Source organism: Nanorana parkeri, unplaced genomic scaffold (genome assembly GCF_000935625.1).
Source record: "Nanorana parkeri isolate BGI_ZX_2015 unplaced genomic scaffold, ASM93562v1 scaffold860, whole genome shotgun sequence".
In the NCBI taxonomy this organism is placed as follows: Eukaryota; Metazoa; Chordata; class Amphibia; order Anura; family Dicroglossidae; genus Nanorana; species Nanorana parkeri.
Genome location: NW_017307128.1, coordinates 42921 through 59682, shown reverse-complemented (window position 1 = coordinate 59682; position 16762 = coordinate 42921).

Below are 16762 nucleotides of genomic sequence, written 5' to 3'. Positions count from 1 at the left end.
AGACATAGGCATTCTGAGGGCACATTAGTGGTTACATGTTTTTTTTAGACGCCTAATGTCACCTTTGTGCTTCAGTGAAGCTGATAAAGCACACATCATGCTTGAGTGGCTTCTTTAGTGGCCGGAGAATGACAGCCCTTAAAGGGCAAAATACTTTTTTGGCCAATTGCTACTAGAAAAAAAGTTCCCCATGATTCCTCTTTCGATGGCACCTACAAATTTTAGATTTTTTTCCCCTCACTTCCAGTCTCTTTGAAATTGGTCACCTGTACAAAGAGACTGGGTAACTCTCACTAGAGAAAACCCAGAGAGCAATAAAAACCTGATGGTCTCATCTATCACAAATCTAAAACTCCAGGAGGATATCAATAAATCAAATAATGAATACATTAAATGCATCTAGCATAAATTCCTGAACTTGGTATCAGTCCCTTGTAATCCTCAATACAGCAGCACACAGATTGGGATAGACGGAAGGGCAGGAACGGAAGCCAATCAGGTGTGCTGCATGCAAACATGTCAACAAGGAACAGGAACATGCTGATAGTGGAAAAGAGTGCACAGAAAGATGTCCTAATTTTTTTGATGATGCTTTTTCACTCTCCAGTCAGAAAGCTGAGGATGAAGAGAGGAAACCACTGTCCTAACTGTAAATGGGGTCATCCATTTCACTGTGCTGTGTGCAAATCTCAGGGCTGGATGGACAGAAATAGGCATGAGCTCGGGTTCGGGCTGACCATGGGGGAAGGGTGTTGGCAATCAGGTGGCTGTATGAAAATGGACTGTAATGGGTATGTACTGTTGTACTGGCTGCATGGGGGAGGCAGTCTGTGGCAGTATTGCAGTCCCACAGTTCTTCCTTCCCCATGCAGCGACCATAGTTCTACAGCCTCTTATGTCCCACCACTGTAATCTGCCTGGGAAGACAGTGGGCTCTGCAGGACTTTATAGGAACGAAGAGGTGAATGGAGGTCTGACAGCAACAATATGGCTTTTTTCTACTTCCTCTGACACAGATGGGGATTTTTTTAGTTTTACTAAGGGCAACAACAGGGTATTTTATCCCACTGACATCAGTGATGGGGCTTATTTTTTCCCACCAACATCAACAAAGGGGATCACTATTTTAAACAGTAAGTCAATAATGACACCTGCATGCTATGCTCTGCACTGAGTATATCACAAAGTATATATTGTCAACAGTTGCGGCTTCCTATGTTGTCCCCAACTCCCCAAGTATTTTATTAAGCTCTTCTTTAAGGTAGGCTATCTAATTCCCTGCACAATAATTGGTTACATTGTTCTTTAAAAAAGGGAGTGGAAGGGCAGTGCTTGGAAGGCAGGGCAGTGTTGGGTGGTGCTTAGCCGGTAATACAGAAGATTACCGACACTTCTACTGAGACAAAAAAAGCCCTGTATATTAGGAATATAAAAAAATACCAGCTAAAGAACAAAAATTAAAAATTAATATTATTTAACTATGCAGGGTGGACAGAGAAAAGATAGGGGACTGGACAAAAGGGACACATAGAGTCCCATTGTGCAATGAGACCTTCACATTCCTGGCATTTATCTGCCTGCAAGTCTTACTGACCAACACCCAGTCTTAATGGATGGGCATGAAAACGGAGATCAACCTGGCAAGGTCTCTTTTATATGTATTTGAAATTACAATATTAGCATGTCCCATGAGACAACACCCCACCCACCGGTTAACAAACAATTTAATGCAGAAAAAGGGCCATAGCAAATACACTTATTGAATGGGGTCATTCTGAAGACCTGCTGCCACTGTTGCTAGGAGAAGAGGACAGACTGGATTAAATATATTACTGTTTATCTGGAAAAAGAAGATAATACTAAACCAGAGAAAGCTAATATCCACCGGTTTTCCCTTCACAAGCAATAGCATTACTATTCCCTGCAGAATAAATATCCTTTCCCTCTACACTTCCTTATAATGTCACTATAGAAAGCCTGATCAATGGGATAAAAGAGCGCAGAGAGAGTGCTATTATACCTGAATGTTTTAGCAAGAGTGTAGAATGCATGCTTGGGGAATAAGGGGTGAACTAGCCTTACTGAAGAGCAGAATATATTTTTTTTGCTACTATGGATACGTTTAGGGTAGCTAAACATAACCCATGACCATTGTCACTGCATTTCCTTTACATGCATATTAAAACATAAGGGGTAGCACATATAGGATTAGATCTAATATGGTACTTTCAGCACATGGTACAAGACATGCTGCATACAATCTGTCTTTGTGATGATTGCATATTGTGGCATTTCTAGCCCATATGGATCACTAAGACACTGAAAAGAAGGCATTTGACCTTCAACTGCTTGCAAATGTGTAACTAGACTTTCACTTTTACAGCTTGGGAAGTCACAATAAGACTTCTCCAGCTGCTTCAAGAGTCAATGATTAAAATGGATGTTGACTTCAGGAATTGTAGAGATTTTTCACAGTGCCATTTGAGAAGTCTCAACTTGTATGTTTCCAGTCTCTTCAATGGCTTCTGGCTAGCCTCCACTCATTAGCACCTATGACTCAATTGCTGATCATTTAAGATTACACTGTTAATTTACTGCCATAGGCTATGTATACAGAAGGCTAGAAACCTTTTTGCTCATGCCATTGCTAATCGTTCTATAAAGTCATAAAGATGATTTGAAAAGGTCTAAACGTGGTTCTCTGTCAGCTACATTAGGAAGTCTTATATTCTGGCACTAAGAAACCTTGATCATGCCAGATCCAATAAAGGGCAGTTTTGCTGGCGGTGTTTGAGTCCAGGGTTTATATAGCATCACATTTTACAAATACTATTATGTCTATATTTATTAGGGTAAGATGTAATCAACTCTGGTGTTAAGAAGGTTTTTTGTTTTACTTCATTAAAGCAAAAGTGACGACTGGAATTATAATACAGTATACAAGGGATAGTGGAGCAGACTGTATCTCATAGCTACCAGCAGTTTTGCAAACAAAACAGATTTCACATGCAATTCAAGCAGACATGTGTTCCAAAAGTTTACGTAATAATCTATAAAGAATGTACTTGTGGTTAATGCTAAGGCAACCCGTACGCAAATCATGTCTTTTATTTAAATGGTTAAGAAAAAATAAAGAATATGTGTAATTTCCCTTAGAACCAATTACCATTATTTATAATGTATAAAAAGTAAGCTGCCGTAGGCAGGTAAGAACTCATCAGCTATAGAGAAGATGGTGAGTATTTATCAGTCTTTATGGCAGTTACCTACATATTATTTGTAACCGTTCCTTGTACATTGATCCGGTGCCGGATTTTGCCCTCTATCCGAGTTGCTCAGCTTCCTGTCAATCCACCCTAAATCTAGGTGTTAAAAGGCTTGTGCACCTGTGCTTTAGCGTTCAATCAATGTGTCTCCATGCTATTAGCCAAACCTCCCTGTTTTCTGTAGCGGTTGCTATTTGAGTATACCTTCTATTCAGTGTCTTTGCTTGCTCTTCTTGTTTTAAATGTTCCTTTCCTGCTGTGCTCTTGTTTTCCCTTTGTTTTATGTCCATGTACATCTTTGGTTTGCTGTGGCTGTGAGTTCTCTCCACAGCATTGTTTCCTGCTCTGGTTTCTGGTTTGCCTCCTGCTTCCTGTGGTTATTTTGCTCTGCACTATTGTGCACCTCCCTCTTTTCTCCTGTGCATTCCCCTCTGCTGTTCCAGTGTATCTCTTGTCCATGTGGGTACACCTGTTGTGTGTTCCCTTCTGTTACCTGCTCCCTGTGTCACGCATGTTCCCTGCATCTTCCCTCTAGCGCTTCTTTTCTGTACCTTGTATCCTCTATGCACCCTGTGTCTTGTCTAGTGTGCTGTAGTCCCTGAGTACCCGCTGGCACTATGCCTGCATGGGTGTGTCAGAGAGCCACAACCTGGGAGCTGCCCCACAGATCAACATCCACACCATCAATGGCTTTGGTGAAGACCAGGCAGCTCCTTAGGTCCATCCATTAGGATAAAATGGGTGCAACGGTAGTCAACTGATGGCCACCGTCTCAGTGATACGAAAGAATATGGACACCGGCACTCCAACGGCAGATAGAATATGTCTATTTATTGACGTACATGCAAAAAAAGCATAACACACTTAATGCAAAGTGTGTTATGATTTTTTTTTTTACATGTACGTCAATAAATAGACGTATTCTATCTGCCGTTGGAGTGCCGGTGTCCATATTCTTTTCTTAGGTCCAGTGACTCTGGCATACCTACATTTGTTGTGCAGTCACATTGTCCCTGCATCTTCAGAGACCTGTACCCCTGCACATTCCTAATTCAGTCACAATATACTGCTCTGCAAAACCTACAGTTCTTGTTGTACCAGTTCCCAAATGGTGACATTATTCTAGTAGTATGCCATGGCTATTGGTGAATCACCCGTTCTGGTCCAGTGTGAACTGCAAAAATACTGCAAGGACTTTTTTTGCAGATCGCACTGGACCGGAAACGCAAGCACTAATGTGCCTGCGTTCTGGGTCCGGGCGATCACACTGCGGGCAGGGGGTGTGGCTGCAGTGCCATTGACTTCAATGCACCATCATGCCCTCTCCTGCCCCTGAACGCAAGGAGTTGACCGGCTTGCGTTCCAGAGGCCGCACGAACTGGAACACAGAGTTTGTGGTGTGAACCGGCCCTTAAAGGGAGAACTCACAACAGCCATATTGTCACCATGAGTTGGCGCTGCTAGGAAGAGCTGACAATTCATTGCAGGAATAAAAATAGTTCTATAATGCACTTTATTTTACTTTACTGTGGTTTGCAGTGGCAGGCTACATTTGCTATAATACCGTGTTCTGTAACACAGAGTGCAAGCCTGTAATTTAATGGATTTGTGTATTTTCAATGTTACCTTTGAAGCTTGCTCTTTAGTAGTTTTATTTTTGCATTGGTACCTGCCCCCCATGTCAGTGCTCAGGATCAAATGTCCTTGGGTTGATTTTATTTCCACTTCACATTTATAGCACACAATTTTGGCTTAAATTACCTGTATACCTAATACTATTCATATTACACTTCGGCTCACAGACTCTAATGACATTTGGGAGCTCATGAGCTATATTTGGGAGTTCCCAAATGCTATTGTGTTCAATGACAGCTGAGAATGTCAAATGGGCGGAACGAGCCCCGTGATGTCATGGCTCGCTCCGCCCATCTGTTTACATTCTGGTCAAAGATGTCATTTTGTGGCGAGTCTTTGTCGGGTTCGGACGGGTCGTCGTGCGGCGGGACTTTTTTTCTTTTTTCGGTGAGTCGTTGGTTGCCATGCATCGTGATTGATGCTGGATTACATCGATAGAGCCACAAAAAAAAAAGAAATAGTCAAAAAAGGACTTGTTTTTTTTTTAAATAAAGGATTTTTTTTCTAAAAGTGTGGTTTCTTTATTAACTTTGACTTTTAACCGTTTAATGAATGAGTAGGGGTACAAATACTCCTCACTCATTCACAAGGGGGGTGGCATCTGGGTGCCCCCTAATTAAAGGGGTACCCAGATGCAAAGAAGCCCCCCTGCCAGCAGACCCCCACAACAACCGGGTCAGGCATGGGATGTGGGGAAGAGGCACTTGTCCCCATCGGCATGGGAACACCCTCTCAACGCCAAAGGCACATAGCCTGGTAAAGCACAGGGAGGGGGGGGCACTTGATCCACCCCCTTTCCTGCCCTACTGGTCCTGTGCTCCATCAAGGGTCTGGTAGGAATTTTAGGGGGCACCCCATGTTTTTTTCCCATTTTCTTTGGGTGGGGTTCCCCTTAAAATTCCTACCAGACCTAAAGGGCCTGGTATGGCTTTTGGGGGGAACCCCACACACTTTTTTTATTTTTAACTTGGAGGGGGACGCTAAAGGGTCTGGAATAAAGTGGGGGGGGGGCCTCATGTTGTTTTTTTGTAAAACAAAAAAGTATTTTTTTTTCTTTTGTCTAATGTCACTTTGCTGCAATGAAATTTCATTCGGGATTAAAACTCGTAGAGACTACCGCTAACTACTTTCTTCCGAATCCTGAAAAATTAAATAACGGAAAATCCGAATGAACACAAAACGAAACATTGTTTGCCAGTGCACATGTCTACTTGCCAGACACAACATCACCTGACACTGCTGCTGGCCTGTCAACACTATCATCACCTGCCACCGCTGCTGGCCTGCCACCATTATAATCTCAACCTACCTCTACTGCCTTTTTCCTGTTTTGCAGCACTGCAAATGTGCCATAAATAATTTTTCCATGGCTGGACCTCAGCTGCAAAATGTATATTTTTATTCTGCAGGGTCAATTCTGTAGAACTTTGTACCTTAAAGTTTCCAATGTATTTTGGTGACCAGGGATTGTCAAAGTGCCGCACATAATGTTTCCACAGTTGGTCTTTTTCTGCAATATGTATAATGTTTGCTGCAGGGTAAACCATGCTCTTTTTGTCTCCTAGTTTGCTATCTATTCCACTGCTCTAACAAACAAATGTGTATAATCATTTGTGTCTATTGTCTCTTTAAAATAGTGTACTCTAATTGTGAATTCTTGATTAATACCTGCCTGCTCTATCCCTGTTATACAGTACTTACATACTGTACTTGGAGTCAATAAAATATTTTGCAAAAAATTTTCTATGAAATAACTACACTCTAATGTTATTATCTTCATTTAAAAGCTGCCAGAATCCTCCTTTAAAAAAAGTACCCTAGTTAAAACGCTTAAATACTCTGTATGGAGTCAGTACAATATTTGTCTGACTTTATTTTTGGAAGTAATATTCTATAATGCTGATTTTTAGATCAAAAGATAACTGTTGTGTCCCCTTTTTAAAATGTGGTTTAGTACGCGTGCTTACATACTGTGCGCAGATTCTCTACAATATTTGAAGTTCTTTTTCTGTTAAATAAATAGACTCTAGTGTTGATTTTTTATTATTAAAGGCTGGCTATTGTCTATCTTATTCAAAATGCAGTCTTCCAAAAGTGTTTGAATGCTGACTACAGAGTTAGTAAAATATTTCTGTGATGTATCATCTTCAAAATGAAAATAGTACAAATACTGCCTATGTGGTCTGCATGAGGTATGTGATTTAGTAAATGAGGCCTTCAAGAGATTGTTAAAATACTGTCTCTGTAGGCTGTACAATATTCCTTCTATTTTAATGTGAAAAATATACACTTTACTTTTGAAATGTGGCATAAAATGCTCTATACAGTATGTAACTTTAAAAATACAGCATATTCCAACTTTTGCAATACTGTCTATTTAGTATGTGCAGTATTTCTTCATTTTTTCTGTGACATGCTGTATTTACACTTGAATGTGTGTTTTTTGGAATTCAAAGCTGCAAGCTGTGTTTCCTTTAAAAATACGGCCTACTCCAAACGCTTCAATGCTGACTATGGAGTGTGTACAATATGTCAGCTGTTGTTTCTCAAATAATACACTCTAGTTTTTTTTTATTCCATGGCCTGGCTGACAAATCAGCTACTAAAGAACTCTATGCATTCTCATACACTGTACAAAATAGAATCCAATTTTAAGCCATCACAGTCCTGATATATGTTCTTTCTGAGTAAGGCCTGATGAAGTTGTTATGTGTATGAGCCCCAGAACTGCATTAGTTATTTCAATACTGCTCCCTCAAATCCTACATTGAAGAAAGATGTATCCAAACTATTAACCCTTCACATATGTCGCTGGCAGTAGACCCCTTTAAACAGACTTCTGGTGGCTATAGCTTACACTTGTAAAGCCGACTGTCGGCTTTACCCTGGAAGCGAATCTGCAGGTTGAGCTGCCGCGAGATCGCTTCCAAGAGCCAGTGCAGTGCGTGCCCCCTGCCCGACACCCCTGACTTGCTTCCCGGGTACTGTTGCCCCTCCTGTGGGCCCAGGATCCCTGTGTCGATGGTAAGTGGGGAAGGAGACTGAACTAACATCTGTTTGCCGATCTCCTCCCAACTCTATGGGACCGGAATTGATGCTGATTGCATCACTTTTAGTCCCTCAGCTATCATTGCTCTGCTGCAGAAGCCAGACAATAAGCTATTGGAGCATGATCTGCACACCCATAGCTTATTTGGAGTGCAAAGAATACCTGTCACCACTAGTTTGTGACACATAGGGGGCTGTAAGCCCCTTTATGTGATAGTAATTAAGTTAAGTAAAAAATAAATAAGATTAAATAAAATTAATGTAAAAAATAATTTTTAAGTTCCAAGCCCCTGCGAGCGCACATATTAACGTAAACATGTGTCAGGTGCGCCTAGGTATTAAAATGATTGCGCTTCTACATATATCCCTGAATATATACAACCAATATTCAGGAATATCTCTAAACTGATTACCTGTAAGGATTTTTAACCACTTGCTGCCCGGAGAAATTCTTACTGTCTGCACACACATTATAAAATCTGAATTTTGGCTAGAAAACAGCTTAAACCCCCCAACAATTATATATTTTCTGAAAGCAGAGGCACTGTTAAATAAGAAAATGCTAGTTGCAATTTTTGATGTTGCACAGTATTTGTGCAAATGTTTATCAAATCAGTATTTTTAGGATAAAATACACTAAAATGAAATTTAGTGTACAGAAACAGAATCTAATACCCACTTTTTTAGTAACCTATAAAATATGGGGTCACTACTATGCCAAAAATGTCCCATAGGCAATGCTTTAAAAGCTTTAACTGCTCATCAGTTTAGTGTCAACAGTGATTGATGGCCCTAGAATTATTTCTCTCTCTCCAATGTTCGTGGCAATATGGAACATGTGCGGCGCAATTTTAGTTTTTGCATGTAGGCGCATCTGACACTTGTTTGCGTTGTATGTGTGTGTGTGGGGGGGGGGGGCGGGAGACTTTTTTTTTATATGTTACTTTAGTTTAGTATTTTTTTACACTCATAGGGGTCTAATAAGACCTTTCAGAACCCAAATGTCACCTAGGGACCCCAAAGAAGATGATGAAGAAGAGATCTGCTTCACCACCTTCTTCTGCTGAGATGGACAATGTATACAAAGTGACACCGGAAGTGATGTAATACACATCACTTCCAGGTCCAGTAATCAGAGGAGAGCTCAGTGGCTAGAACTTGCTGATCTCCCTTTCATCTGTCAGGGAAGACCCGCCGTGCTGGTCTCGGGCCTGCACGGCGGACAGCGGAGCCCGGGGAAGCCGGCGGCAGAACTGGTGGAGACGGAGGAGGGGACACACAGTGCGGCAGCAGTCGTGTTCATGGTAGAACCACTTCAAGCAGATGACATGTATTTACGTGAACCCACTAAAAGTGGTTAAAGCGTCACTTATGGAAAATTTGGGGTAGCATATTTTATCGCCATTTCACTGACACACGCAATCTTTAGCCTGGGTATGTTGGGTATCTATTTACTCATCATAACCTCATCTTTTATATTTTACAAAAAAATGGGTAATGTGTTTTTGGGCACTAAAGTAAACGTAAGTGCATTTTTTTAAGCTAACTTTTTGGATTCAATAAAGAGTTGGGCTAATAGCATGTTCAATAGCATGCTCAGCATATTCGGCTGAGCCGAAGTGAAGAAGCCGTTAGACTCAGCCTTTCCAACATCTGGATCGCTGGAGCCGAACCTATGATAATTTACTCGCTACCGTTCGCCCCTATTTACATAGGGGCCGAACTGCAGTTAGTGAATAGCCGAATGCTTCTGAACGGCATTCGGCTCTGTTATTCTGCCCGCTATCTACCTAAAAAAAAAAGGCGTGCAGTCCCCCTACCAAACCGTACCAGACCCTTTAGGAGGGACCACAAGTTTAAAAAAGAATGCGTAGGGTTCCCCCTACAAAGTCATACCAGGCCCTTTTGGTCTGGTAGTAATTTTAAGGAGGAACCCCACCCCCTAAAATTCCAAACCAGACACTTAATCTGAACACAGGCCTGGCAGGGCAGAAAAGGGGGGGCGAGCGAGCACCCTCCCTCCCTGCCATACCGGGCTACATGCCCTCGGCACTGGGAGGGTGCTTTTCCAGGATCCCCCCTGGAAAAGCACCTTGTCCCTGTGCTGATGGGGACAAGCACATTTTCCCCACAAGCCCTGACCTATTGGTTGTGGGGTCTGCGGGCAGGGGGCTTATTTCCATGGGGGTATCCTCTTTAATAAAGGGGGCGCACCCAGATGCTGCCCCCCTTGTGAATGAGTAAGGGGTACTTGTACCCCTCCTCATTCACTAAAGGGTTAAAGTCAAAAAGAGACCACACTTTTAGAAAAAAATCCTTTAATTGAAAAAAAAAAACCACAAAAACATTTTCTGACAATTCCTTTAAACAAATACCAAAAATTGATCCACCAACGAAATCCTAAGGTCAATCACAATGACCAGTGTCGATTTGTTGAAATAAAAAAACTCTGATGCCTGCCGACCCATTCGCGAACTACCACCGCAGAATTACCTGTTTGACAGGAGTTGGCAAAAGGTAAACAAATAGGCGGAGCTAGCTCCGCCTATTTGTTTTGATCTGGCTGGTGTCTGTCAAATAGGTCTTCTGAGATCTTGCCAAATCAAAACAAATGGGCGGAGCTGCCCATGACGTCGCAGCTGGCTCCGCTCATTTGTTCTCATAGAATGGCAGGCTACTGTCCTCAAATGACCTGAGGACAGTAGCCTGTCATTGCATTATAACAAATAGGCAGAGCCAGTGCTGATGTCAGCACTAGCTCCGACCTTTTTGTTTACATTTGCAGGGAGAATGATCTGCTTGGGCAGACCATTCTCCCCTCTTCGTCTGTGTGTTCAGCTCAGTCAAGCCGAAGCACATACATTCGGCTCGGCTGAGCTGTTCCGCTGCCGTACAGGCTATTGTGAATAGCTCGTACAGCAGCCCTTCAGTTTGGCTAAACCATAGGGCTCCAGCGGCCGAAGTGCACTGAAGGATTAGCTTTGGCCTAATCCTTCGGCTCCTTTTATGAATAACCCCCATAATGTTTGGGGGGCTTAAGTAATTTTCAGGCCTAAAATGTGAATTATATTGTGTGCGCAAAAAATGCAAAAAGGCCTTGGCAGCGAAATGGTTAAACTGAGTATGGCACTTCAATTTACAATCCTGCAAATTGACATCACAAACCAAGGGATGTGACTCTTTCACATCCCAAATGGCCAGCTTCACTAATAAGACAAACTTTGCAGGTCCACCACTTTTTTTTCCAGTAGAAACGATCTGATCTTGCAGCTCAACCTGTCAAACATAGTGGTGCTGCCAATTCCATCAGCTGCCTTCTTGCTGCATCACTTGCTTCACCACTACTGAACACTAGTTCCCTGAGCAGCGCTGCTGATTGGAGCAGTGTTTAAGAGATGGGGGTACATGTTGGACCACTAGAGAGCTGGGCTGGTCTATGAGAGAGCTGTGGTGTGTGTGAAAGCTGTAGACTGTGTCACATGATGCCACATGGTGTGTTAGCCCTTGCTTACAGCACTAAGCAGTTCAAAGAAAGTAAAACAGCAGATTTATTACTGTACATGTAGCATAACTGCATTGCAGTAAAACTGGCCATACACCGGCCAAGTCAACAGGATTTGACTGTAGTTCAACCACTGTGTGGCTCTGTCAGCGCCCTTCTGCTGAAGGTGCTGGTCTGAAAATATTCAGCCGAACAGTGTCTGTATACTGTCAGGTTCAGGCACTGTCTGGGTATTCAGCAGCCGCTGTAGCAGTTTTGGTGGTGGGAGGCTGTATTCTGGAAGGGGAAGGGGGATTAGCTGGATTTTTTTTTTGTTCAGCCTGCAGAATGAAAGAAAAAAAATCTGTTAGTGTATGGCCAGGCTAAAAAAAACTATTGGGCTTTAACAATATAATATAAGACAATAACAATAGATTTACTAAAAAAACTACATAATTTTAAATATAAGCAGAATCTGCAAACATGAAAATGTATAGTTTAACACATTAAACAAGACTTCTGAAATTGCAAGGGTATCAGGGGGTTATAAAACAACAGTGGGGATAGTGAATCTTCAGTGAGCAATATGAAGCTGAAAACATGTGAAAAAAAATAAATCCTGTGAGAAAACTATTTAGTGAAACACATTTTCCGTTTTCTCTGCAGTAATGCTTACTAAGTATTCTAATAACTCGAGTAAACTGCCGGGACAAACAACGCAGATACAAATGTGTCTAGAGATTCTGCATCTGCCTTCCTTAATCAACTTCCTGTCCTGAATATGAATTAGAATAATGAGTCAATTAATGTTCTAAAATGCCAATGAGATGCAAAAAGCATTGGGTGGTGGAAATGGTTGCAATATAGTACAGGAGACATTCCATTGTCAGGATTTTTAACAAGCGTTATGCACTCTGCTCAATACTAATTATTTTTCACACAGCAAAAAAAATGGCGAGTACGCTTTCATTTACAACCACAACAACATATCATAAAAATAACAAATTTTCATTTTTTTAAAACAATTTAAATAACCATTTAATTCAGGCACATACATAAACAAGAAAAACTTTATGGCAATCACAGGCAATAACCAGTGGTTTAGTAATGCTTCCAGGAACCAAAAACTCCAGCATTCCATGCCAGGTTTTTTTGCCATGGTTTGTTGAGACCTTTAATTTATAGTTGTAGAACTGCTGGTTGCCTGTCCTTTATTATCCATGAAATCTGAGAGACATTTTTTAAATCCAATTTGCCTGCTTTTAATAACCTATTCACCTAGTCTAGTTTTCATTTTAAATGCCCGCAGTAAATTATTGTTGTTGTTGTCATTATTATTATTATTTGATTTGTTGATTTTATATTATTAGGGGATAGGAAAAATATAAAACAGGCATTTAGTCAACCAAGAATCCATATAGAATGTATACAGCAAAAAAAATTGCTCAAAATTGGGCAGTGGCCAGTCCAAGAAAGAAAAGAAAAAAAATAGATATAATATGAAGTTACAGACTAGCATAATTAAACAGGAACTTTACCCATATCTTTAAAATAACAGCAAACGCATCTTTAGAAATGTTTAGTAATGACAATCTACAGACACATACTTATAGATAATTGCAGGCTTGGTAATCTTTGCATACCTTATTCCTCTTTTCTTTCTAAACTTCTGACAGTGGCCATGTTAACTAAGGGCAGGTTATTAGCTCTCCCATTACTTCCTGGAACTCTGGCACATGTGACAAGACATGATAATATAATCTCAGGGGAGGAAAATGCCTTTCCCTGAGAGCTCATGAGATTACAGATGAGATTTTCCTGCAATGCTCTGCTGATGTAACCTTCCCAGTATGCAACGCTGTGGCACACATCATTTGTGCCAGAAGTAAACCAGGAAGTAGATGAACTCTATTTGTAAGTAAGTGAAAAAAAGTGATTTTAAATCAGCATGCAGAGCTGCACGCTGACGTGATTTTTAGTGAAAGGGAGTAAAGGTCCATTTTAAAAGCTCAGGCAAATATAATCAGTGGGCACAAACTCAAACGGAAAACACAGATTTGTAAAACGATGGAGAATGTGACAATATAAAGGGGCACTCGTTTGTAAAATTAGGCTCATAAATAGCTAAACTTGCTGCTCAAAAATAATCATACATTTCCTGAGAACCTGTTTTAGATATATGATCCAAACACATAAACCAACATACAGTATCTGTGTTATCAGTGTTTTGTACCATATAAAATTATTCTTGTTTCAGAGAAGTGATTTATGTGTTCCATGTGAGTTTGTAAGTAAACAAAAATGTGTGTTCAAAAAAATATGTAATACTGGTAGTAATGATAGCATTAGTTTATTATTGTCTACACAAAAACTTTTCAAAATATTTATTAATAGTAATACAAAGATCCTTATGTTCTCAACAAGCATGGGAGGGACAATGCAAAAATCATAAATTGCCTTAATCTGCCTTTATAGTACAGGTCAAAAAAAAAAAAAAGACTAGTTCAAACAGAATATAAATAGGGCCCACCTCTAATCTTACTTAACAAAAGAAAATCAAAATACCTTCTTTTTTCTAGGTGTCTTTAGTCTGGTCTTGAAACATCCTCCTCATCTTAATCCAGTGGTGGACAGGCCTTGAATGTATTTTCCTGTGAGCCCAGGATAGCATGATGACAGGCCGTCTGGGGGTGGGTCCTTGACAGCCTGGATTCACAGGAGAATGGATTCAGGACCTAACCATCGCTGAATTTACAGAAAAAGAGAACAAAAGGCAAAAAAAGTTCAGATTGTGGGTGGCTAATTTTGCAAGATATTGTACAGTATGGGTAGCTGGGCACTGCTATAGGGGACATGAATCGATGCAAAAAAAGATGTTTAAAAAATACCGCTCACACTCCCACTGCAAGGGTTAACCCTTGAGTGTTATACTCACCCGATGCTCTGAGCCGGCTTGTTCTTATACCGGTCCCTAGAGCCTTTCTCCCCCTACACTGCAGTGGTCTAAGGTCCCGTAAACCATCACATCTATACGCAGTGTAGGAAGATTACACACTGAGGAAGATTACAATGCTGCAATAAAGAAAATGAGCCCAAAGAAAAGAGGGGGAAAGGTGAGACTTTAAAGGATGGAACACACTTTCACCTAAAACTTACAGTGGTATAGCTGGTAATGTACATTAGATACCAATACATACTTCCCAACTTTCTGCGAAGGGAAAGAGGGACACCATATAACAGAAAAATGCAAGCATAGGACACAACCTTGACATGTGCCTAATTGTGCAGACCGGGAAGAGTATGCAAAATATATTTGGTTAAACCCATAAGTACTTTTTTTCAAACTAGTTTTAACTTGTATATTGATTTTTCAAAATAAATTCAACAATTCAGTGGCTGGCAAAATGTTTATTGTGATATAATACTTTAAGTAATTAAATCATTCATTTTTATATACATCAGACTAAATAAAGGGACAATTTAGGAAAGAGGGACAGAGGGATTTGATTCCAAAAGAGGGACAATCCCTCCAAATGAGGGACAGTTGGGAGCAATGCATTAGGTGAATTCAAGTAAATCCCTCATGTGTAATATCTACCTCACTTGCTATTGTTTATAATTACCTCTGACAAAGTGTATACAATATAATTCTCTTACCAGTATTTACCAGTTTTCTTTTCTGTTTTGTGAAAGTCCATTTTTTATAAAACAAGATTCAGTATGAAGCCTATTTTCACTGCACATGCTGAAAAGAGACCAGGAAAATAATATTATAGCTAAATCAATTATGTGGCTGCATTCATATATTACCTCAGCAGTACAGAATATTTTCAGCAGAAATCCAGCCAGAATATTTCAGTTATGGGTAGATGTCAGCATATTGCAGCCATATGTGAGCATGGCATGAAAAAAATGTGTCTTATATAAGACTGAGTAGTACTGAACCAGACATATAACTACAAGTAAAAGCAGAAATAGCGTTAGAGCTTCAGGATAAGCAAATATTGTCCAAATACAAAAGACTTCTGTGCAGGTGCTTCCTGTAATAAAGACCAGTCACTGTTCTCTCTCTCCTGGCATTGGTCATGAAAATATGAACCTCAATCAGACCCTTACAAACGTGTAAAAAACACAACCATCAAGATGAATTTTCTTTGTAATCTTTCTTAGAGGCTGTATTTGACAGTTGAGTTTTGGGAATTATTGCCATGGGTAAAACCCAAAATGTAGTTCCTCTAGTCAGTGGCGGATCTAAGGAACACAGGGCAAGATTTTTTTTATCAGCCCCCCATTCCTAACAAACCACCTTCCCCCCTCCTGCTCTTGTGACAACAATTTTGGTGACGGTGATTAACCCCTTCCTGACCGATGACAGGATTATTCTGTCACAGTCTATCAGTTCCTTGTGATGGAATAAATGCCATCATGGGGTACAATAAATGCTGGTCCGCGTATGGACCAGTGCTCATTGAGTTAATCCTGTTGATGGGTCCCTCAGGGTGTGAGGCAGGCCCTCTACAGCAATTTAGATGCTCACAGCACGGTGGTCACAGCACAGTGATCACTGGGATAGTTAGTTGCTGTGATCACAGTGCTGTGACAGCCACAGAGCTGTCTTTCAGCTCACTGTATTGTGGAGCTGGAAACCTGCTTAGTGTATTACAAAGTGATACAAAGTATCTCTGAAGAGAATACAGTATCTCTTCAAAATACTTATGGGTCTATTCACTAAGCTACCGAGGGTCGGTCCCTCAGAGGGACCGAGCAGAACAGAAAAATAGTTTAAAAAGTTTAAAAAAGTAAATAGAAAACGATTGTGCGGAGCTACCAGTGACAGCTAGCTCTGCCCAATAGTTTTCTATTGTCTGGGGGCTCTGCTGCCGTAAAAAAATAATAATCTCCTGGGCGCTCTGGGAGCCTTCCACTCCCGGCCGCCCAGGAGAGAAACACTGATTTTTTTTTTCTTTATTCTGACACGGAGCCGTGTCAGAATAGAAAAAAAACAAAAAACTTTTTTGCCCATTGGAATGAATTGCTAGATTCCTATTGGTTATTTCAATTTGAAATAGCCAATAGTAAACTAGCTTTGTACCCGCCCTCTGCTGATGGACCCGATGGAGAACTGCAGCAGAGGGCGTGTACAATGCTAGTTTACTATTGGCTATTGCAAATTGAAATAGCCAATAGGAATCTAGCAATGCATTCCAATGGGCAAAAACTTTTTGTTTTTTTTTCTATTCTGACACAGCTCCATGTCAGAATAAAGAAAAAAAAAGAAACAGCAGTGTTTCTCTCCTTGGCGGCCGGGAGCGGGAGACTCCCGGAGCGCCAA